This window comes from Aythya fuligula, chromosome 2 (genome assembly GCF_009819795.1).
Source record: "Aythya fuligula isolate bAytFul2 chromosome 2, bAytFul2.pri, whole genome shotgun sequence".
Classification (NCBI taxonomy): Eukaryota; Metazoa; Chordata; class Aves; order Anseriformes; family Anatidae; genus Aythya; species Aythya fuligula.
In genome coordinates, this window is record NC_045560.1 from 109,647,683 (window position 1) to 109,673,310 (window position 25,628).

Below are 25,628 nucleotides of genomic sequence, written 5' to 3' on the forward strand. Positions count from 1 at the left end.
GGCTATTGGGAGTGTTGTTGTCATTACACAAGGCTCCCTCCTCGGGGGCGACCAGCGGTGCCGTGCCCGCGTGTGCTGCTACCGTGGGGGGCTCCACGCGTGGGGGAGCTCGGGACCCTCCCTTCCCATCCTTGTGCAGGGGCAGTGCGGGAGGGGAGAAGATTAAGGGGAAAAAAAGAGGGGGTGAAATAAAAGAAAAGAAACAAAAGGGGGGGTGAAATAAAAGAAAAAAAAAAAAAAAAAAGCCAAGAAAGTTGACTTGCGGGAGGGACCGGGAGGGAAATCCCTTCCCCGGGGAGTTCCCCGCCGCCGGGGTTATTTCCCCCCCGAGCAGGGATGCGGGAGGGCAAGGACCCTGGGGGGCTCCTGGCCCCGCAGCAGCAGCGCTCAGCTTCCCCTGAGCCCAAAGCGGGCCCTTCATTTCCGAGAACTGCCCCGAGAAGCAGAAGCTGGCTGCAGGAGCCATTACTGCACATTTTAATTATTGGGATCATAAGCAGAGAGTTCAGGAAGCAGCAATAATTTACTTCTCCTGTTTCCTAGTTGAATGGTTTCGGTGTAACGTGCTTAGCCGAGTTATTTGAGCCCAAATCGATTTCTCAAAAAAAAAAAAAAAAAAAAAAAAAAAAAAAAAAAAAAAGAGAGAGAGAGAGAGAAAGAAAAGAAAAAACAACAACAAAAGGCACGCCGTACAATTACGTCCCTATTATGCTCATTTACAGCCGCAACATTTTTCCGGAGAAGAAGGAAATTTAGCGTGAATGAATTATCCCCTTCCAAAAGGGCCAGGGACGCGGTGTCGGGGCGGGGGGACGGGGGCCGCACTTCGGCACCGGGCGGGCTGGAGACGGCGGGGGACCCCAGGGGGGCGAGCAAGAAAGAAATGACACCGGGAGAGGAGGAGAGGAGAGGGGGGGCGGCCCCACGGCTCCCGGGGGGGTCACCGAGGGCTTCCCCGCCGGCGGCCGCTCCGCGGGGCGCGGAGCCGGGGAGCTGCGGGCGCTGCGCCAGCGCGCATCGTCCGTGGGCGCACGGCGCCACCGCGCGGGCAGCTCCGCGCCTGCCGCCGCCGCCGTCGGTGGGACCGGGGGTCCCCGCTCCGGGGGCTGGGGAAGGCTCGGGGGAGCCCCCCAGCCGCCGCCGAAGCCCCCGGTCCCGGCTGTGAAAGGGGATTGCCCGGGAGGGGATGTTGGGGGAACCTCGCTCGTTGCCGGAGATGGGTTTGGGGGGGGGGGGGGGGTTAGGTTTGGTTTGTTGCTTTTGTGCCTTTCTGAACTGATTCTGCGACAGTGGTGTTAAAAAAAAAAAAAAAAATTAAAAAAAGGTTTTTATGGAAACAAGCGTGGCTGGGGTTACGTGGATATCTTGTCTTTGCAGACTCTGCGTAAAGAATAGGAAAGGCTCTCTCTTTCTAAAGAGATCAGAATCGCGGAGAATACATTTTAAGGCTGTGGCTGTTTTCACTTTACTTTTTTTGCCACTTTTGATTTACACTGCCTCATTCCCTCTCCTCCCTCCCCCCTGCTCCCCCGGTTCCTTCCAGAAAGTGCCAGGATGCCCGAAATCCCGGGCATCGGCATCGCAGCGTTACCACTTCAAGGGTCCTGAAGCTCCGGAGCGGCCCGGTGCCGTCCCCGGTGTTACTGTGCACGCAAGAGTGATGCCAGGACAGTTCGCAAAAATACGGCTTCTAGACACTCATTTAGGGCGAGTGAGTAACTCACAAGTGATTCATGCGAATAAAAGTCTCATCACATCTCGGTGTACTTCATGGGTGTGTGCACGCAACGTGAATATGCAGACAACATGAACACAGCTTAGGCTGAATAAAGAAAGGTTTAAATCTGGCCTCCACGTAGAAGCAAATTTCTAGATAACTGTGTAATTTCAGGGCTGAGAGGGATTTGGCATTTGTAATGCTTGCCTCTAAGGCAAATTCCTAAGGCATCATCTGAAGGAAAGTAGGTTTTCACCAGCAGAATTTCCTTCATCTTTCTGCTATCAGCTTAAATTAGACCTTTTAATTTACCTGACTATGCTATTTTAAATATCTATTCTATTAACTAGAACATTACAATTCTATAGATATTTCTAGTGGAGCTTACAACCCCTGAGCCTTGTTAAGCCTGACTGGGACTGACTGCTCTAAAGCCTATTGCCAAATGTATAATTCAAAGAAACATATTTCATCATGCACCATGATGGGTATCTTATCCACTCCTCAGAGTCCCCCACTCCCCCCCCCCCCCCCCCTCCTTTTTTTTATATATATATATATTTATGCAGATTTCTATAAAGAAACACTAAGAGCAATCCATCAAACTGTCGGGAACTTTATTGGTCCATAAAGCCGGATGATAGCTCGCACACACTTGTTGGAAGTGCAGCCACTCTGTCGACGTTTTTCTTCTGTGCATCCCACCTTAGCTGTGTTTTTTAAAAGGAATTTGGAAGACTGATGGACCTGGAATATGTAATTTTATCATGAAAGGTTATGCATTTTTCTGCCAATATAGAAAGGAATGAATTGTTCTTTCTCAAAAGCAAACAACCCTACCAACCCAGCTGCCTCTCTCTCACACACACACACACCTCTATGGGTTTCTGAGTTTCTCATCACTATCTTTCCCATGGCCTCTTATACTACGGAGGTGGTTTGGGCAATCCGTTCCAAACCAGTCTGCTGATGAACTCTGTTCATATTGCATCAGCTTCACAATCGTAACGCTAGCCTTCATCTTGTCACAGGCCTCCAGCCTCCTCCTCCCCATGAGCTGGTGCCTGGGAAGGCACTTATGAAAGCTCCAGCATGGGAAGGTAGGGCTTGCTGGATATCTCAGCACTTCCAGCTGAGACCTGGTACCTGCGGTGGAGGCAGGAAAACCTCAGTTTCCTTTTCGAGGTTAGATTGCAATAGGCTCAGAGACAGAGAAATGCTTCATTTACAAAGATGGTTTCCTTTGGTTAAGCCGTCCCCTCTTGTGCTTTCTTCTGCAAGTAAGAGCACTGAGAAGAGCACAAACACCAGTGTACTTCCCCACATCTGCCACAGACTCAAAGAGTAAAGCTGTTACCCTGAAAGTTTATTCACTTGGGGACATTTTGGGAAGGAGGTACAAACCACAGAAAAAAAGGAGAGCAATAACCAGGAACAGAACTGGGACTGCCACTCTAGAGACACACACAACAAAGGGCCTGAAGCACAAAAGCAGCCTAAAATCCCAGGAGGGAAGGGAAATGCATTGGCTGGACTGAGAGGGCTCACTTACTGATGGAGTCCCTTGACAGGCTCTTCACGTGTGACCAGCAAGGGTTAGCTGCCAGCATCCCACAGCAAATTGTTTGGGAGGATTTTTCTGATAATTCCTTGTTCACTTTTATCACCTTACCTCCATTTCCAAGCAAACAGTTGAAACCCATTCTTAAGTATGTTCTGAGAAAAAGAGCTGGTTTTTGTTTTTCTTTTCTTTTCTTTTCTGAAGTGATGAGCCACAACAGTATTTCTCAGGACAGCAGCGTGGGAGTACGGCGAGCGCAGTCATCCCACTCTTGTCCCTGTGTAGAGCTCATGGTGAGAGACAAAGGCAGTGGGCTGTCAGTGCCTTGCTAGACTGCCCACACAGGAGTTCAGTGCTTGACCTTACATGATGGGCGTCCTCCTCCCCTTTGCAGCAAACCCAGCCAGATGACTGCGACAACACTGATGCGAAGGAAGAGTCATTCCTAGCAAAACACAAAGGCAAGAAAAGCACTTTCTGCATTAACAAAAGACCTAACAGCGGACTTGTCTCCACAAGGAGGTGCCACCATGTTATGTGTGTGATGGCTAACAGGTATATTTATAATCTCCCATCTTTCACCTGTGTAAATTCATATTCTACGAGGGAATAAAAGTATTGTTTTCCTTGCTTCTTTCTGACAATGGTTCTTTGATCAGTCATTTACGTTTCAACAGTGGAGAAATAAAGTACGAAAGTCAACAACAAAAAGTCACCTTTTGAAGATTTAATATTCCAAGGGCCTACTCTGTGAGCCAGCAACCTACAAAATGTCACTGAAGGTCTTGCTAGTCCATGGGGTAGAATAAAAGCCCTCAGCAATGGCAGCAGACCCGGGCCTATTCCTTCCTCCCTATTTGGTCTAGTGTTCAGGGGAGAGTGAATCCTTGAACAGATTGAATGTGCAAACTTTCACTGACTGCTGCTGAGCTACAATAATTTATACCAGACAAACAACAGCCACATTTTCTCTGTGCTCCAGGTTGCTTTTGCTGGAGCTGTAACCCAGCGTGAACGGCAAGTACCGGTTATGTACCCAAATGTGACGGAGTTTTGGGTACACCTTCAGAAACAGTGGGACTGCCTCATGTCAGCATCCAGAAACTAAAACCCATCTGTAGTTTTGAGGTATTGCTAATGGCATAGCTAAAGTTATTCATAGGTTAGAATTACCAGAAATAGTTGGAACAAATTAATAATGAATTAGAACATTTCTTATCGTCGCAGGAGCCAGAGAGAATAAATAGAACCGTCCATATTTTCTTATTACCAAACAGTGTGTGGCCTGTTACAAAACACCAATTCAGTGATGCTTGTGCTGGAAAACTGTCGGACGGCCCCCGGCTTCTGACAGGGCGGCTTCATCCTGCCTGCTAGCAGCAAGGCTGTGAAGAGGCAGCCCGAGGTGGGCAGGTGAGGACTGTCCCAACAGGGGTGGGCCCCAGCCTGCTGGAGCCGGGCTCCGCTCAATAATTCCAATTAACTGTGCTGAAGATGGCAGGAACGGGTCATGCAGAGCCCAGTAAATATCAGTCAGAGCAGCACGTTGTGATGACAGAATTGCAAAGGCTGTCTCATTAAGGAAAAAAAGGAAAGACATTTGGTTGGGAATATGACCTTTCTAGGCAGTTTGTGCGCCCCACCATGCCAGAAAGGACAGACAGACACCAGGACCAGCAGCCAACACATGCTTTGGCTGCTGTTGCAACTGGGCTCACTGGAAGCATGGGAACATCTACATGGAGCTGTCCCCAGTGAGGCTGTGGGCTGGATCCCTCCAGCAGCCCTTCATCCTCCCTCCCACCCATGGCCACTTCTCCATCTCTCCAGAGATCAGGGGCTATTATAGCACCCAGTTGCCTTCAACCACCAGTTTCTGTGTTTCCTGCCCCAAAACACACCATAATCAAACTTCAAGAAATGAACATCTAGCTGCACACACAACCCTCGGGGGGATGTTTAGGGACCAAAGACTGAAACTATATTTTAATTTATTTTTTATTCATTTAACTGCAGTAAAATACTGGAGCCTACTTAACTTCAAGAGAAATGGTCAATTCTTATTTTTTATATATAAAGAAAGCAAAAAGAATTTCTTTTGTGTGTCTTTATGGCCCAATCCATCTCTATCCTCTAATAAAATGCATTTCTGTAACAGCTGAGGCAATTAATCACTTAAACAAAATTGGATTACAATCTCCATTACTTGAAAATCTTTAAAGTCAGGCTTGCTGTCTTTCTGAAAGATCTTGAGCTATTGAGCAAAATTCCTTGGCCTGCTTTATGGAAAGGTCAGATGAGATGTTTGTAATGGCCTCTTGTAATGCCAAAAATCAGTCTCTGACCCTTGTAATGCCACAGGAAAGGATATCACTGACTTCAGACAGAACTGGATGAGATTTATTGACCTTTCTCATTAGGAATGAGGGTTGTCTGCAGAAACTCCTATGTGATTTCTGAACTCCAGGCATGTGTCTATTGAGCTCATTATGTAAATAATGTTGCCTTTGGTCCTGTTTGAATTTCATAGCAGTTTAGAGAGCTCAAGACAACCAGAGGTTGCTAGGACATTGCAGGACTGAACTTTCTCTTTCGATCCTCAAATCTCCAGAGGAAACTGTATTTGTCAACAATATCCACTGTGCCTAAAATAATAAACTATATTATTCTGTGGAGATGTTTACAATCCTGAAACTTTAACATGATTTTTCACACTGTAGTGTAATTCCTTTTCCTGGGGCCTTCTTATTTGCAAATACACTATTGACTCTGCATTTGGATCCTAAGGGCTTTTAGAAAAAGGAGTTAATTGCATGTAATTTGGGGTGATTCTTTGACATATTTCACTCTACAATGAAAACAGCTTTCTTCTGTCTCAGTAGCTCTTGAGATTGCTGTAAAATGTATACGTTGGTTTCATCGGTCTTTTAACAGTCTGAAATTAATGTTTTATCACTGGATAAATGAAATCTGGGGGTGACAAAAATTTTCTCTGAAACACAAAAGACAGGATGTATGAGCAACAAATTATAAAAATAATCTTCAATTCAATTCTTTCAATTTTGCATTGTTGTTAATAAGGACTCCAAAGGGAGGTACCTTTATGTATTTCATGTACTTCTCTGGGGAGGAAAACATCTTTTCATCACAGTCAAATGAAATCTATTGTCAAGAATATGATCTGCCCAAACCTATCTTCTACAGAAAGTAACTCTGTTTCTCTGTTTTGAATGTATCTGCTGAACTTATCTCTTCAGATCAGTTCTCCCAGTTCTGTTCTGAGCTAGGGATTGCTTTGTCCTAATGCAGAATATTTTTATGTAATTATCCCAGAGCTTGAACTACAAGGTAAATACAGAAATAAGGTTTTAAAGTTCTATTTAAGAAAGGGGCAAATATTTGTTCAGTTCTGAGAAAATTATGTTAAAATCCCCACATCACAGTGTTAGCATGAAAGATAATCTGCATATGATCAGCTGATGACATATTTATACTTTCTCTATGGATTCTTTATCATTATAAAATATTGTATAATTATCTTATAACTTTAATCCAAAAACATTACTGCTAGTCTCACAATGCTCTTATAAAACATGTATTTATAAATATGATCTATTTATTTTACTCAGCACTGCATGATATACAGAAAGTTCCGTGACTTCCTTGGGAGCACATAGCTAAAGAACAGAACAGCTCTAAGATAAATACCTGACCTCACTGACGTCAAAGGCAAAACTCCTAGTGACTTCAGTGAGGTCAGATGATCAGACTCCAATTTTTTATATATTTTTTTTTTCCCAGCAGTGTGGCTTTGCTACTCAAGAGTTACACCACCCCCTTACTTTCAAACACTCAATGCCATTAATCTGTAAAGCTGATCCACTGATGGATTCTGTCATAGATTCAGGGAAGTGCAGTGTTCAGCCTCTGTAGGGGTGATTTTAGTTCAAGAAAGTCCCACCTCCCAAGATAGACACCACTGAGTGGTGGCCTTCACCAGGTTAGGTAGAAATCAGTATTATTTTGAATGACAAAGAAAACTACGTATCCAGGAAAGAAAATCTACACTGAATGACATGAAACACCAGTGAATTTCTGTAGTTGTTGATAGCTTGAAGATGATTAATAACCCTGAACTAAACTAAAAATAATTAAAACCACATTACTCATCCTCAGAGAACAAGGTAATCAAAGGAGACTTAGAAACTGAGCAAAGGCTGTCCTTCAGAAGAAATCTTTCCCCATCTTCCAGTGTTGATTGGTGAACAGTACTATTAGTCATTACACTCAATATAGTCGATGTCCTTCCTTGATTTTCCTGAGGGAAGAAGAGGCAGTAGGGAGAGCTGAATCATGAGTTTTCCTCATATTTTTCTTAATGAACAATTGTGTGTGCTGCTGTTCTGGAACATGGCACCAGGTAATGTCAGCATGGTCACTGAATTGCGTTAGAAAGATGACAAAAGTTCCCAAGCATGGATCCATATACTAAAAGCATAAACTTGCTATTAGAATGTGAAGAGAAATGTCCAGCAATGCCTCCTGTCTTCAGAGCCTGCATTTGGTTTAAGTTAAACCTATAGTAAATATTTTCTCAGGATCATGCCTCCCTATTTCTGTAAATACCAAAGGATGTGAGGCAAAGCATCCCAGAATGTATGATTCGTGGTTATAAAATTTAGGAACGGTTAGCAGGGAACAGCACTGCAAAACCTCAAATCCTTGTGGCTACATTAGTCCTAAGCCTAAATGAGCCTGCAGTGAAAGGGAAGCTCATCATGGAGAAGAAAATAGCTTCTCTGCTCCAGTTAGGCAATATAAAACTGAAAGGTCACGGGGATATTAAACTCAATTTTTTTAAATATATTTTTTTTAACTAGTAAGAAATGGAAAAAGGGTGAGGGGGTTGTGGGTTTCTCTTTTGTGAAGTTTTTATGAAAGGAGCGAAGTGCAGTCAGGTATAGCTCTCTAATTCCACTGAGACCTGTGAGCAAGGCACTTACGATTGCTTTAACTCACAGCCACTGCCTTGTACTTGCTGAACACTGCATCCCTGAAGCTCCCAGTGAGCTGTTACATGTTGCTAACATCCCTGCGTGGCCTGGAGTCCTGAGTAGAAACCCCCAGGTTTTTAATATTAAATAAAACAATTGGAGTGTTGAATGCCTGACGTCCTCAGGGCTTGGCTGTTAATGGACCCGGCACAGCACCAGGTGTAGGAACTGTTTATTTCATATTATCTTACACCCTCAGAGGGTCTTCTATGTGAAATGTCAAGGCAGGGGTGGAAGGAAGATTTTCTCAGGGTAAGAACTATTCTTGCAAGGGGGCCAACAGAAGCTACACCTCTGACGGAGACTTCTAAACATCGTCCAAACTATGCACTGAGAAGTATGATATAGGGAAAGCTCTGGCTCTGACAGAAGCAGTATTGCAGAAAGAAAAGCAAAGTTCATAAAAATGCATTTCAAACAAGCCCCGTGATGCACTCTTTAATAACCCAGCCCCAGCTTCCCCCTCTCTCTACCACATCCTCATGACTCAGTTTCACCTCAGCAAACGCTGCAGCAGAACGAGATGCATCCATCCATCCTATCCCATCCTGTCCTGTCCACCCCCAGCTGGCCATAACCTGCTGAATGTCACAGTCATCACGTATGACAGAGGTATGACAAACGCCCCAAGGAGGGACTTATTTGCGACAGAAGATGTCGAGTGTCTCCCACCATAGCCTCACTTAGGTCTCAGTGCAGAAGAGAGCTGCAGCCTCCTGTGTCAGTGCTTTTCCTCATTTTTCCGGCTGTTATATCTGTCGTAGATGAGGTTGAGAGCAGAGAGATTAGAATAGCTGCAGTGGAATACCTGCCGCTCATCTAGGCTCTTACACCCTGCTGCCTAAGACCTGTTGCAGGCAGGTGAGCTCTGTGGGCTCACACCAGCATGTGCTGGGGCTCTGTCTGCCTTAGCCTGGGTGCTGTACTGTGTTTGCAAAGCTGCTCTTCAGGCACCACTGACCCTACAGGACAGAAAGGGGCAGGCCTCCCGGGGCGCATCTAAATGGGAAGGGAGGACTGATGCAAGAGTAGGCATACACTCAGGCTGGTCTTAATCTAACCAGACTGAGAAACAGCAGCCACAAGGATGTAGCAGCGCTGCCTTTTGCACACAGCAACCCTCAGGGTCCCCCCAAACAGCTCTGCAGGCTGGGGGAGCCCAGCACAGGGAGGGAGCAGCCAGCCAGCTGCCACTCGATGGCATGCATTTCACAGAGCAAAGCCTTCGTGCCACCTTGTGGCAGCTAGATTACAGCTGGGATGCCAACCCCCCTCCTGCTCCGTGGGCACACTTCGAATAAAACCACTTTGCCTCCAGCAAACCATGGGGACGTCAATCTGTCACTTCAAGGGGGGGTGCAAGCCCTCGCCTTCAGTATCCCCTTCAAGCACATTAAAGTGCCTGAGTCATCCCGAAGAGCACTTGGAAGAAGCGGCCATTGGATCTCCAAGGCGAGGGGAGCACACAAGGGAGCCCACCCTGCTGGCTCTGCCCGTGAGACGCAGGGAAAATCACCTCCCGGGTTGGGTACGCGATGTTCCAGGCGAGCTCCACGGCTGGCCACGGTGAGAAAAACATTTCCTTGTTCTCTCCCGGTGCATTACGAAAACCCACTAAAAGGAGCTTTTCGCACCACAAAACCTTTTAAAAGGATTCTGTCAACACAAAAGCAAACATTGACGGCAGTTTCCTTTAAAAGTACTCGAGTCTTCATACTCTGGAAAACACTTCTTCATTTTATATTATTTATTTATTTATTTATTTATACTTTTCCAGACTTAGTCTATCCTCAGCTTCAGAGAAATATATTCTGTAACTGCATGAGTAAGGAAACATGTGGTGAGATTAATTCCCGTAACAATTTCAAGGCAATTTGTAAACACAGTCTTTGCAAATTGGATATTCAAATACATAGGCCTCTGCCTCAGTGCTAATATAAAATTGCTGTAGGGAAAATTTACCAGAGGCATCAAGAGGAGGACAAGTCCCATTAGCACATGGTGGCCATGGCCCAGGTCACATCACCAAATGATCACTACTCTCTCCTATGTTTAGTTCTCCTTCTCTTTTACCCTTCATCCACAAGTATCAGCATCCTGGCACAGGCTGACAGGATGCAGAAAGTTGATTTTCCTAACACAGATTTTCCTCTGCTTTTGATGATATTAAGAGGCAAGTTGCCACACAGAGAGAAGCATGCCCATCTCATATACTTCAAGTACATTGCTGCCATTGCTGTCTCTGGCAGAACATATGGACGTGGCACCACGTTCACCTTTTTCATCTCTCAGCAATTAGGTAAGTCATTTTTCTTAGAAGGAGTGGGCACTCAGAGCTCTGTCTCCTGAAACTTCTCCCTTGGCTCTCATTCTGATCATCTCATTACTGTAAAGCTTGTACTTCATATAGAGCAATTTCAGCACAGGAATTTGCAAGTCAAAATAGCCAATTAGTTTATAAATTACCAGACTTCCACATTTTGGAGATTGCTTACAGCTCTGGCCACTGCAGCATGCAGTTAAGAATGAAAAATCTAGAAGATGTTAGTGTTGGTGCTGCTGAGAAGGAATTGTGTGCTACTGTTTTTGTACTGAAAGAAACTAGTATTACAGTAAGAAGAACCCACTGGTTTGGAATAGTACCAACCACCAACTTATTTTGTGTTTAAAAAGCTTTTTATGGTCATTCAATAGGAAGCATCAAAGATGCTAGTAGCTAAAAATTAGTCATCCTGCACCAAAATATCCTGCTTCCAGAAATAATCATGCAAGTGATAAAACTTGGGTCAGCTGATGCTTTGCAAAGAGTTTTTAATCTCTAACAAGAGGGCGATCTACAGCTTGCGTCAGTACCTTGTCAATCAGAGATAACCAACCTGCTTGGACAGCTAGTAAAAATGAAATATCAGATGTTCAGAACCAATTCATCCTGTGAAGACTTTGGAGCTCAGGTTGACAGTTGACCCCGACACCTGTCAATAACGATTACTTTGCAATGGTATGTGATAACAGATCCCAAAAGTGATCCCCTACACTCAAAAGCAGTCACTGGAGAACATCCTTTCTTAAGAAATAGTTATCTAAAAAATCTCAAAATGCAAAATACAAAATTCAACATCACTTTTTTCTTTTTTTTTTAAGGATTAAAATGCTTTGTCCAAAGAAGAAGCAAAAATACTTCATCTCACTGCAATACAATCCCTGAAGAACCACACCATGACTGCAACATACTAAACATTGAAGATTATGAAGGACCATATGGAACTTACTGCATCTGAGGAAAATTAACTCTGGATCATGTGGAAAAGTCTAAAATAAGGACATGACTAAGCTGGCCTCTTTAATGACTAGAAAAAGAAACAAAATGGAAAACATCCACCTTCTAGGCTTCACCCTGTGCAGTGACCTGGAAAAGAAAACCTATTGGCACCAGCAATCAAGCTTTCCTGTATTATCTTCCCAGGAGGTTGATTGCACTGTCCTAAATGTGGGTGACTGCTTGAGGTCCAAAATTCTTTACACTGGTGCTATTTATCTGAAATCCAAACATAATTAGAAAAGCAGAAATATACAGTGGTAGCCAGTATACAGTATGGCATACCATAACAACAGTAAAGAATTTCCAATCAAGCTGGGTAAGAAAACAAAGCTACCAGCCTGCCAGCTATGGATTTCATAATTTTCAAGGTACCTTTTACAAAAAAAAAAAAAAAAAAAAAAAAAAAGTAGCAAAGTGGTTCAGAAATCAGAAAATCACTGCAGTATTACCTTTGTTTCTCCCAAACGGGCAATCTTTGCAGTTATTTTGAATGCAAAAACCACACTTATTCTTGAAGTACCACTCACCAGAACTCATTCTTTTCTGTTCTATTTTTAAGAAGAAGTTCTGGTTTTGTCTTGCATGTATGACTTGATCAAAGGATGCTTTAAAAGTAAGCTTCTGAAACCAACAACAGCTTTTATGCATTCTAAATAGTTAGGTGATGTGTTTGTTTCATTCATATTTCTAACTTACTTCACTCTAAAATTAACAAAGAACAGCAAATGTTCTTCCAATATTAGAATATCACACTGACAGAGAGTTTCTCAATGTTCCCCTCAGATTTTTATTCACATTAGGATCAAACCATAATGTACTGGCTAGTACGGGCAGTGTATTATACTAGGCACTGTATGCACCTGCTTGAAACAGCTCTGGTCCAAAGACTTCACAATCTGAACAGAGAGGATAGAGATGAATGAGCAACTGTAGGAACAAGAGTGATTGCTTTCCCTGTACAGGGAAAGAAAAATAGAGGCAAATTGGTCTCAAAGTGGGAGATCAGCTCTACATCTCCACTTTTACTGTTCTGTCTCTTTCACCACATGACTTTGCAGTACACATATGGGGTTTTGTTTGTTTGCTTGCTTGATGCTTGTTTGTTGTTTCTTTTTTTCTTTCTTTCTTTCTTTTTTTTTTTTTTTTTTCCCTCTTCCTTTGTTATGATGAATACAGAAAGAGGTGTAGGGATTTAATAAGGTTCTGGCAGATTCCAGCAGGAGATTATAGGGAATATTTTCTGGGGAATACAAGTCCAAAGTCTCTGGCCAAATTTGTGCCTGTCAGCTAACCAGCAATATTATTGTGGTGTTAGCTACTTCACTTGCAGTATTCACACTGGAAACAGAGATCAAACTGTATGGACATTTTTCCTTTCAACCTCAATAAACAAGCATTCCTGCTGCTTGCACTCCTGTGGGGAATTCACATTCAGCATTATCATTTCCAGTTCCTCAGACTACCAAGTATTGTTGATGTTCTCTCTATTTCATACCAGGCAGCAGAGCAGAAGTTGATTTATTTATTTATTTATTTTATCTACAAGCTTGTAAATCCCCCTGGAGGCCTTAAGGAGGAAACCATATCAAGTTATGTAAGAAAAGAACAGTAAAATTGACATGAAATTTGCGTATATCCATAGTCTTATAACTGCAGTGAAGGTCAGCTAGTAATAAAGATGACATGTACTTGTCCATATTTCACTTTATATGCTAATTCAACACAGCTTTTTTATTATAAGGTTTGGAAAAAATACTTTTCTGCAATTATATGTTGATCCTTCATCTTAATCACATAACTTTACGTGGAAATCTTTCTCAAGAAAGATTGGTTAATATTTATAAAGTGCATTAAAGATAAAAGAACGCTATACTTATACATTTTATTGCATTCATGGCATTCTTATAACCTTAAACCTGAAGTTAATGTTTCTTCTCATGAACTCTAATCTGAACTGAGAAACATTTTAGCAGTAGAGGTTTTTCTTCACTTGTATTGAAAGCTTCAGCCCTGAGGTGATGAAATCACCCTGAATGTCACATGGAGAGAACACCATTCAGTAAGCAGTGATTTTCTAGTTGGAAAGACCAAGAAAGTAATTTGTGGCCTTTTACATCTTTAATGCAGGACAGAGTTTAGTCATTTTGGACAGAGACAGATTAGATCTGTCTGGGTGAGTAACCTGAGGGCAATTCATTAATTAGGGAGAACATTCAGCTGCATATGGGAAAATTTGGAAGAAAACACATTTATGAATGAATGAATGACAGCATCAACAATTTCTTCGCAATATTTGTATTTATGCTGTCATAAATGCTTGATATTATTCCACAACCCCATTATTCATTTTTGAAAATTCCAAAAGCCCCTTTGGAAGTACAGGTGGATGAACTCCACACAACAAATCCTATTCCAAATTGCTTTTATCCAGCTCCTCATGATTCATTTCAGATTTGCAGTGCATGGTGTTTTGGCCAAGACAAAAAGTATGGTTAATTGACACATGAAACCTGGTTTGGGAGCTGAATGGCCTTTCTCGTGGGTAGCTGTACCCAGAGCACTGGTGGTGGGTGGTAAGCAAAATAAAAGGTCGGACTCAGCAGTGAGAGAAATGAGGAAATTAAATAACTTTTATGAAGCTGGTAAATATCTGGTGCTTCCTCTCAATTTGCAAATTTCTGATGAATAAGAATGCTTGCAGAAATCATATTTAATACAGCCAAAATAATGAATGTCATTATACCAGTCACCATTTTCCTGTTCTCTTGACAAAAATGATTGTTTAGAGACTACAGACTGAGGCAGCTTGAAATCAGCTGTCCTTAAATATGATGGGGGGAGAGGAAGGGTTGACAGTGCAGTAGATTCTCCTTTAAAAGATTTTTTTTCTCTATATACCGTGCTTCAGAGATCAGACACATCATTTCCGTTTGCAGTTAATTTCATTACTGACAGATGTAGAAGATATTGAGAGAGGGAAAAAGAAAACAGCTAAGCAAACAGAATTCTCTGTTTAACATGAGAACTGAGCTTGTCAATGTTTTCCTCTACTTGCTTTACAAATGAAGAACTCCTGGTTCTCACACTTAGGCAACCTGGAATCTGCTCAAGGCTTTTTAAATATTGTAAAGAAAAAAGAATTAATAAGCTAGATTTTCTATTGATATTTTATATCTTTAAATTTCAGCCAAGGTGCTTGGACTAGAAATAATACAGCAAAGTCCTTAGACATCAGGTGCAGCAGTGGGTGTAGTTTTTTTGTAGACACAGAAAGGAGCATAGCTTGGTGTTGTTGCACAGTACTTCCCTAAAGTGATCAACACTGTCTCTGGGTTAGATAATTCTCCTGTCCCCAACCACCTCAAGTTTCACTCCTCATTCCTCACAAACCAAAAATATTTGCAATGAAGATGGATGAAGACAAATAAAGTACGCCAAGCCTTTGGTGTCTTAAATCAATTAATTAACCAGGTTTGTCAGCCTAAACTACTGATTGTGAGTTCCAGCCTATGGACCCATTTATTGTTCTCTTAAAATTGAATCTAAGCATTCTGTGCTTAATCTAGTAGCTTGTGCTTTCTGCATTGCACAAGAGAGCAACATAGGTTGCCCTCAAACGGCCCCTGCTTTTAGGGCAGGAGAGAGGAGACTTTGTAAGTAATAATAAAGACCTTAGCAAGGCGAACCATATATAAAGTTGACTCAGTCTACCACCTGCCTCAGAACCAGTGCCACAAAGAAGGCACAGAGGGTGTAAGTCACTGGAGACTCCTCTCTGAGAGGCACTGAGGCACCCATTTGCCATCCAGATAATCTCTCCAGAGAAGTTTGCTGCCTGCCCGGGGTCAGCATACACAGTATTATGAAGAAGCTGCCAAGCCGGGTGGGTCCCAAAGACTACCATGCCTTCCTGCTTTTTCACACAGGATGAAACAAGGTCCAATGGATGGTCCATTCAGTGGATAAGGAATTGGCTGAAGGCTGAACGCAGAGAGTGGTGGTCAATGGCTCCATGTCCAGGTGGAGGCCAGTGATGAGTGGTGTCCCTCAGGTGTCTGTCCTGGAACTGGTGCTCTTTAATATCTTTATCAACATAGACAGTGGGATCAAGTGCACCCTCAGCAAGTTTACAGATGACTAAGCTGTGGGGTGTGATTGATACAGTAGAAGGAAGGGATAACATCCAAAGGGACCTGGACAAGCTTGAGAAGTGGGTCCATGTGAACCTAATGAGATTCAACAAGACCAACTGCAAGGTGCTGTACCTCGGTCGGGGCAATCCCACACACAAGCACAGACTGGAAGAACTCACTGAGAACAGCCCTGTAGAGAAGGACTTGGGGGTTCTGGTGAACAAAAAGCTTGACAATAGCCATCAGTGTGTGCTTGCAGCCCTGAAGCCAACTGCACAGTGGGCTGTATCACCAAAGGAGTGGCCAGCAGGTGGAGGGAGGTGATTGTGCCCTTCTGCTCTGCCCTTGTGAGGCCCCACCTGGAGTGCTGCATCCAGGTCTGGAGCCCCCAGTGCAAGAAGGATGTGGAGCTGTTAGAACAGGTCCAGAAGAGGGCTACAAAGTTGATGAGAGAGATGGGGAACCTCAACCATGAAGAAAGGCCGAGATAGCTGGGGTTGTTCAGCCTGAAGAAGAGAAGGGTCTGGAGTGACCTTATGCAGCTTTTCAATACATAAAGGGAGCTTATAAAAAAGATGGAGAGTGACTTTTTACTCAAGCAGAAAAAGAGAGGACAAGGGGGAATGGTTTTAAAATAAAAGAGGGAGATTTAGGTTAGATGTTAGGAGGAAATTCTTCACTCAGAGAGTGGTGAGGCACTGGCACAGGCTGCCCAGAGAAGCTGTGGATGCTCCATCCCTAGAAGTGTTCAAGGCCAGGTTGGATTGGTTCCTGGCTAACCTGAACTAGTGGTTAGCATCCCAGTGCATACCAGGGAGTTTGGAACTAGATGACTTCTAAGGTCCCTTCCAACATAAGCTGTTCTATGATTCTATGATTCTATGAAATATATATCAATGGTGTACATACAGCTTTCTATAATTAGGATGGAAACACCATATCTGAATCTTCGGATATTACCTTTGGTAGAAAAGTTTAAGATTCTGAAGCATTAAGGATAACACAAACTGAATTACAAAGAATTTGGTAAAGGCTGGGTTAGAGTATAAACAGATTTTTTGCTGAGTTTTCTTGAAGCTTTTTATTATTATTATTTCTTTTAAAAGCAATGCCTCTAATTGACAGATCAAGACTGCTCCAGATGCAGGAAAAAAAGTTTAAATAGGAAAGTTAGACCTGAGGTTCTTAAGAGTAGAATTTAGTTTCTTAGTTTCTAAGGATTGTGTTTCCTCTTGGATGAGTAAAGTAGAAGAGGTAGAAAGTTCCAATTGTTAATTACAATTTAAATCATGGGCTTACACAGCAGGATAGCTCACCAAATGAACATCAGTTTTATGCTTCTTCCTGTGTCTTCCTAAAATGTCGTTCCCTGTACTTTCCCAAAATAAAGGCAAATAGTAAAACCAATGATAACACTGAGAGGGATCCACAACTGGAAGGACAGTTGTTTCAGAGGTCAGGTTCAGGTGTGTTGCCAGTCTTGGAGTTTACACAGTCGATTCTCTTGCCATGTCTATTAAATTCTATGTCAAAAATCAGCCAGATGAAGTACAGACTTACACTGTCAGAGCTGCAGGTGACTCCTGTGTATAGGAACATATCTTTTTATGGAATCCAGGACTTATTTTGAATCTGTTTATGTTAACACCATAAATCATCTTCCATCCAGGACTGCACATTGTATTTTGGGATCCTGATGTCAGAGGAATATGCATATGAAAAGAAGTACCCATTGCTAACTTGGGCATCAGAAGAGGTACTCAGGTTTTCAAGCGCCTGGCATTGAGTGTTGGGTTTATCTGAAAATCTGGACAAAAATACTGCAACGGTGAGTTCCTAAAGTCTTGAAAATCATTATCTTTTTGTAGGTGGGTGCTGAATTCTTTTGATAATCTCTCGCCTAATAAGTAGCTGAAAAGCAATCTGTCCAGCAACATACAGAAGAAATAGAATGCCAGAAAAGACAAATCATAATACGTAATTAGAGAAATAATTTCATATGGGCATGCACAGAAAACCTCTGTGAATCTCCTGAATCTGAATTGTCAGAAGTTAGCATTATTTTAAGTCTGGTTTTTATTAATTACACTATAAAACCTTATAAAATGTCACAGAAGCTTCAGTTAATATTGGACTGGAAGCAACATATAAAAATGTAAAGAATCATAAAACAGAAGTGCCTAAAAGGAAATCAGACACTATTAGCAAATGAATTCTGCATGTGTCTGACAAGAAGGGGCACAAGAGAATTAGTTATGCAAGTTGTGCACATACTTATGGGAAAACAGATGCTTACAAACTTTAAGACAGAAAACCAAGTACAAAATCCTTCAGATACTGTAGTTACTTTAGTACAGTTTGAATGGACCTCAGGTTAGCAATTTTGAATGTGTCATAGTAATAAATAAAATCCTTGGCAGAAAGTAAAACTGTGATAGCTTAAAAGAGGAATTCCTTGAGGAAATCTGAGAGGTGGAACAGATGTTCCATTCTTCAAACAAAATGTGTTCAGCAAACCCATGTATCCACTGTTGTTTAATTGCAGATCAGTCCATCCTCCATTTTCACAAGGTGAAGGAGACACTTGTTTACTGATGGAAGAGTGTTAACGGTTACTCCTTTTTCAATAAATATTTCATTATATAACTACAAAGAGCGACAAATGAAACCTCCAAACACAAGCTAATAGGTTCAAGGCTTAATGGAGCTTTACAAAGTAAAGGACACATGACAGTTCTTTCCCACATTTGCTTAGAAACGATTAAGTACTCCAGTTCCAGGAAAAAAAAAATAATAATATGCATTCTGGTAAATTACTTTTGTAAGATCAGAAAAAAATAGACTTCTTTGCAGACATATAATAGTCTCTAAAGGCGAGATATTTATTTTCAAGTAAATGTAAACAGCAAGCTTGGAGTTTAGATAATTCCCAGTTCATTTTAACTAACAAAGGCAGATAAGAGCGAAAAATAGTAATTGTCAGCTGACAACATATAGTGTCTCACCTTGATTTGCAACTTTGGAAATTTAAGAAATTTAAGTTTTCAGAAAGGCTCTGCTTTCACCCATGGGACCTTGTATCTGCAGTCACAAGTGGCTTTCATCTGCCCCCGCTTTAGTAGGGAAGGAAAGACTGTGATTCATACTCACTCCAGTGGGCAGGAGGAACTGCAGTGCTGTATTTGGCAGTTCTGATCCACAATTTTTAATTTTTGTTCTTTCACACCAGAAGGGGAAATTATTTTTTTTTAAGTTTCATGTCTTTAGCCTTGTTTAGCCAAATAGCAAACCAAATAAGTTATCAGTTGACCAAATCTCACTTTGTTTGGCCAAAGGAATAGATAACCTACAGGGTTTGTTCTGAAGACTTACTGGAACAGAAAACTTGTCTCTTTTTCATGGCTTGTCCCAAAGATCTTGGCCAAACCTTGAAAGAAATCTGATGCAACCAAAAAATATCCAGACAATGGACAGACATGTAATGGGCTTCATTCTCCAAATAAGGTTTTACTGCACAGACGTATCGTACATTTGTGGAAGGTGACCAAAGAGTCTTATTTCTGGGCATCAGGACACTAAGAAGGACGGCTGCCATCACCCATATAGTGCAGGACAAGCTCTGAAGTGCTATGCAGTAAAACAGGAGTGTGCTGACCACTTGAAAGAAGGTCAAGAAGAAGCCATGTTAATCTTCAGCCAAGACCAGCTAAGCGAGATATGCAGAGGACTTTCTAACTGGGAAGGTGACAGGTCTCTAAGCAAAGCCACAGAGAAATGCCAAGGGACCTCTTTCATTCAAGGTATTTAGGAATCATTTGACAAACATCTTTGCCAGTAACCTAGATATATTTGATACCTCTCAACAACAACAACAAAAAAATAGATTAGGTCATTTATTGAGGTCCTTTACACATTAGATTTATACAATTTATATTTCTATTATTGCTAAGAGTAAGGTATAGAAATACAAACAATATCTCACATATTTATTTTGTAGTATGAAAACACGTATGTATTCTGGAGTTAACCCCCGTAACAGCCCCCCCCCCCCTTCAAAAAAAAAAAAAAAAAAAGGAACAAAAACATATTTTTCTTTTCCTACTCCTAAATGAAGGATTGTCTTTGACACCTTTGCATTAAAACAAAATTTTGAAGTGCAGAAAAAATTGCCATCCTTTACCTGCAAAAAAGGAAAAACAAAATAAAATCCAAAGTGAGAGGTTGAATTTTTATCCATTTAAAAGAAAAATAAAAGGAAGAAGAAACCATCTCTTCTGAAAGTGCTAATCCCAATGGCATTGTAATAGCTGAAAAATATCTTCTTCAAGTTCTCTATGCAAATAATCTTTATCCACTTTTAGATAATGACATTTGGGTAGAGACGAATAGATTTCCTGTGGGAATGCTTTTATGTCACATGTGGTATTCAGTTCCTGAAAACTGCAATTGATCTGTGAGGGTCAAATCTACTTAAACCATGTTTAATATTACCAGAAATTAGTCCTTCAATAGTCTCCTCTCCAGGTAAAATATCAATAATTAACTGGGTTCTTTTCTATACTGACATAATGCATACAATATTGTTGTTGCTTTGCAGAGTATGTACTTTGCATTTTTCCCACTTTCAGATTCACAGTTGGTTGGTATTAATAGATGTAAACCCATAAACTGAATTTTCACTGAGATTAGTACAATCTACAGGGCTCCGGGCCTTCAGTTTTGGCAGTATCAACGCTACCTTAGCAATGAGTCTCTTGTGAGAAACGCTCTGTGAAGAAATTGCACTGTACTCACATGATAGCTGTTGAATATGCGTTTGAAATGAAATATCAGGTGTGTTTGCAATTAAACTGCTTAGGGAATCATCAACACAAAATGACAGCTGTCAAAACCTAGCCTTTCTCCTACTCTTAGGCAAAGCTTTGGAGAGATGAATTTATTGCAGAAACAATAATAGCCAAGACTAATAACAATCTGCTGAGCCATAAGTTTGTAACCCTATTCTGATTTTCTTGCAGCACTCTGGTAATTGTTTGTACGTCCATGGAGGAACTGTACAAGACCTTACAGATGCCATTACGTTCTTTATTTTCTTATGAAAACAATTCCACCTAGAATAAATGTTCAGAAATGCACACAGCCCCACATTGGAGGTTCTGCAACATACAGGACACAAACAGAAGTTCCTGGGACTGGAGCACCTCAGAGCTGTCGAGAGCAGAGCTAGAGATGTAAGAGTGTAGAAACTGCTGTCCTATCTCAGAGCAGTGGTCCATCAAATCTGCTTGCTTACCTGAAACAACAGATGCCAGCAGAAGCTTAGGAAAGAATACATGAACAAGGCACACATATATTGATGATTTCTTCTCACATACTTACAGCTTCTGGGTATCTGTGGCTTAAGGAATTATTGAGGTTTTAAGTGTATCCTCCTTCTGATGATCTGTCCTTGTTTGACTTTTCCCTGTGAATGTGTCTAATTGCATTTTGAACTGGTTTATACCTTTGACTTCTATTAGATATCTGAACAAGTTTCACAGCTTAATTAGGAGCTGTGCCTAATCAAGTGTCTATTCTGGACTGGACTATGAGCCTTTTTTCCACCTTCATCTTGTTTCAAAGGGATCTTTAGTGTGACTAGAATTTCAGTTCAACACTTTTCTGAAACCATAACTGCTATATGCTTCATGCCTTTGCTCTTATTCTCTGGTATACAGGGCAATACTAGATTGCCCTCTGTAGATGACAACTGAATTCTTTATCTGCATATTATTAGCACTGTTGACTTGCCCTTCAAGATAACCAAAGATTCCACAGACAACTTGGAGGGTGGGTAGCTCAAAAGATGGTGCCAGGCTCCTTGCAGACAAACATGCTCAGAATCAAGTGCCAAGCAGGTTTACTTAAACTACAGCTTTCTTACTGAGTAGGGTGGGAAATAACAGAGCTGACAGTGTCAAGCTTTCCACACTGACCTTGGCTACACTCCCCTTATCAGGCAAGAGGGAGAGATAAGCTAATTGTTTGATCAGGATTAGCTTTCTCAGCTACCACTCGCTAGTGTCCGTTTAGAAGCAAAAATCTGTCAGTATTGTTGCTTACAATAATTATATATAAATATTTACAAAATATTAATTTGGACTTTAATTACTAGTGTGAAAAAGGGGGAGTATTGTTATTTCACTTAATTACTATATGATATTTGTCTTTCATATTTTTCTTACATCCATATCGCTGTGTAGCACAGAAAACAGATGAGTTGATATACCTCAGTGGAGGCTGTAGCAGTGCAGAAAAGAACATATCTATATTATGGATTTTTAAACTGATGTAGCAGCATAGCTGCAAACCTACTTTCTTGCCTTGATTGAAGCCAGGCTTGCCCTGAGGTGATCAACTGCGGTATGAATACCTAAATCGCACTGGTTATAATACCATTTTACATGGAGCATCATGTTTCTCTGTTCACTTTGCAGGTATTATGCCCAAAGTACAAAATTCAACACCTTGACAGCAGGCATGGCTTTTGTATTTAAGTCACAAACAATATGTTCTAGTGTTAAGAGTAAACACTTTCAATTTATTTGTTTCAAATAGTTTTTTATTATTATTATTTATTCAGACATCACTTTTGCAAATGTTACATGGGTTTTAAGCATTTTTTTCCTCTATTTCTAGTGTTTCCTGTAGAAGACCAAGAAAGGCACAATTTTACTGTTACAGAGACTATTTCACTTAACAAAGAATATTCTCTGCTGAAAAAATTATACCCATTCTACAAAGAGCCAGGAAAAGGAAGGAAAGAAGGTAATTTGGACTGTCAGTAGCTGCCATTGGGATGTTCCTCCTCTGTTCAGTCCCAATCCAGCCAGCAACATCAATGGCACAGAGCTACATCTCAGATTTTACATCAGAGTAATATGTTGCATCTGCTCCATTCTGGTGAGCCTGCTACTCTGCAGCACACACAGGCATTTCTGGGACACAGGAATTCCCTTCTCACAGTTTATAAGGAATCCTGGGAAGGTCCAATATTGACGTGGAACCATCCCTGGCTGGGTAGATAAGGATGAGGGGTGAATATATATTCCTGATGCATTAGGCCATCCCAGTGTTAATGCTGGCTAGAAGGAAGACCAGGGCCGACAGCCACAAGGGGATAAAATTAAAGAAAAGCCTTCAGGCTTTGGCTCATTTTCTGCTGGATAGCACGAGGAACATTTCAGAAGAGCCAGATTTTTGTTTGTACAGGTCTTTCTGTTATATCAGCCATTCTCAGCTGTTTCAGCAACCAAGAGAGGCAAAGATTTAAATCAGGGCAGGTTTGCCCTATACACAGGAGAATAGCAAGCTCCAAAGAGATCAGATGGCCCAACCAATCCATGTCTATGCCATTCCCCCAGTCTTGCTCCAAGAGATCTTGCCAGAGATGCACTGGCTCCCACATGAGCAGTTTGCACTATGCTGCAGAAGGGATGCTCTTTTTTAAGCCAGCGTGTTACAGATGTACACTGCTGGACCAAGCATTAATTGTTTCAGTTTTCAAAGAAGGGGACAAAATTTAGCTCTGGAAGACCAGTGAGACCAGATTAGCACAACTTGTTGGGGATGCAATTTTGGAATAGAGAATTCACTTTCATTATCATCGATACGTTTGCAAAATGGCATAATTTTCTCAGTAATTTCATTCAACAAATGAGAACAAAAAGTGAGTGAAGTTCTGAAAATATTGAAAATGTTCTTTTTGTCATTTTTGAAAACATTCTGAGGTGTACTTTTTTTCTTTTTTCTTTTTCTTCTTTTTTTTTTTTTTTTAGAATAACTGTTAATTTAGTTTTATATTTTACTATAAAATGGTCACATCTCAAAATGAAATATCCAGGTCAACCTGAAACTAATCCTTTTTGAAATAGCCTTCTGCATACAACCTGTGAAGTTACTGGTGCTGCAGCTAATGAGGACAAGTGTCCAGTCCTTTGCCAGATGGAATTTCTATCTTTTGCAAGGCTCTATTAATAAATTGTAACTTCAAGGGGTCTGGAAGGTCATGATTTTTCTCATTGCACACTTGCAAGAATCAGATTTTCTCACCATGGATAATAGCAGCCTGGAGACAAATGATTACTATATGGTCTCATTACCAGACTGCCTGGCCTTGAGACAGCTTCTGCTGAATGGCTTCTGTACTCAGATAATATGTACCCATCTTCTAGGATTTACCTTTTGCTGCTTGTTTTGTTCCCAACTCACCTAGCATGGATGCTCATTATTTCTCTGCTTTCTCACAAGTTTTTTTTTTAATATCACTACATGGTATGGTGATACGTTTAGAATTGCACCCATCCTCTTATTACTGTTACATCTCCCATCACCCCATCACAATCCACTTATTTTTCTCATTCACCTGCTCTATCTTGTCTCCTAGCTGACACTCTCTTCAAAACAAGCACTGACATTTTCTGTGTGTATCTAAACGGCACCTGCCCCAGTGAAAGGCCAGGCCAGCTGAGAAATGCTATTATATAATTGTGTAATAATTGCAATTAACATTAAAGAGAGAGAGACCTATAACTAAAACGCTTAAAACAACCTTGTCGTTCTGCTTCCCTGGGGTGTTCTTATTTCCCTTCTTGCTTTTTCTTATGCTTTTGTTTGTTTGTTTGTTTTTGGTTTTGTTTTTAATCTACTTTAAAAAAAATGCTTTAAAAAAACAACAAAAGCAGGTAACTTCAAATAATGGGCTTTCTCGGTGCCCCTCTGTATTCATCGGGTACATGTGCTGGCTGGCACTCTTATTGCAAAAATAGTTGATCAGTGAGATTTAGAACTGGCAGTATGGTGTCCACCTTCAGAAGTTGTGTCATATGAGGGAAAAAAAAAAAAAAAAGCTGAAGTTAAATAAAAATGCACGCTCATTTGTTGTGCCCACGTTCAAAAATGCCCTTCAGACAAATGGTTAGCTTTTACTTCACTTATTCCCTGACCGTGAAAATTAAACACTTGAGTGGCACTCTGATTCCGCAGGAGAAAGAAAGCGCTGGTTGCACAACTGGGTCTCTGCCCGCGCTGTGATTTTGCTTTTGACCACGAGATGTCTCCAGCAAACCACGGAAATAGCAAAAGCCTGTAGGAGGCTGCATTCTGGCGAGGTGACAAATTGCACAGTCCTGGCACCAAGGCTCAGCCAGTCTCACACCTGCCTGGTAAGAAACCTGATTCAGATGCATCCCACTTGTTCCAGCAACTCCAAGTTCAAAAGGTCTGGAGCACGGGCAGGATTAGTTTTGCATACAAGTTTACAAATGTCACAGAGATTTCAGTCCCCGTGAACCAATGAAAAAAAAAAAAAAAGATGTGGTTGAAAGAGAATTTGTCATACCAAGCAGCCTTCAGGAAGATGCACAAGAGGAGCTTTCCAATGAATGTCCCACCATCTGCCACCTTAGGGAAAAGCCTCCCAGTGAGCAGTGGTCAAGTCTGAGGAGAGAAGGAAAACCTGCTTAACTTCTCCTTGGAGGGACAGACTAACTGTAACAATCTGTAAGCACTTACAGAGAGTTTATAAATATCCTATGGGCAGTACAGACCAAAAGACTGGCAAACACAAGTTGCTGAGAAAATCCCTTGCAAAACAACCATACGCACAGAAACGAGAACTTGAAACACAGTGTTTGGGGGATTGAGAGAAGCTTCAAAAACAGGCACGAGTTAGTTTGTGAGAACACAGCAAGCACTTAGCTTTCCTCTTGGCGGAGTTATTTTTACGCTTGTCCAACACTGGCTGTTGTCTCTGCCCATGGTGGATGGGTGGTGAATGTCGTCTGCACTCATTGTTTCCTCTCAT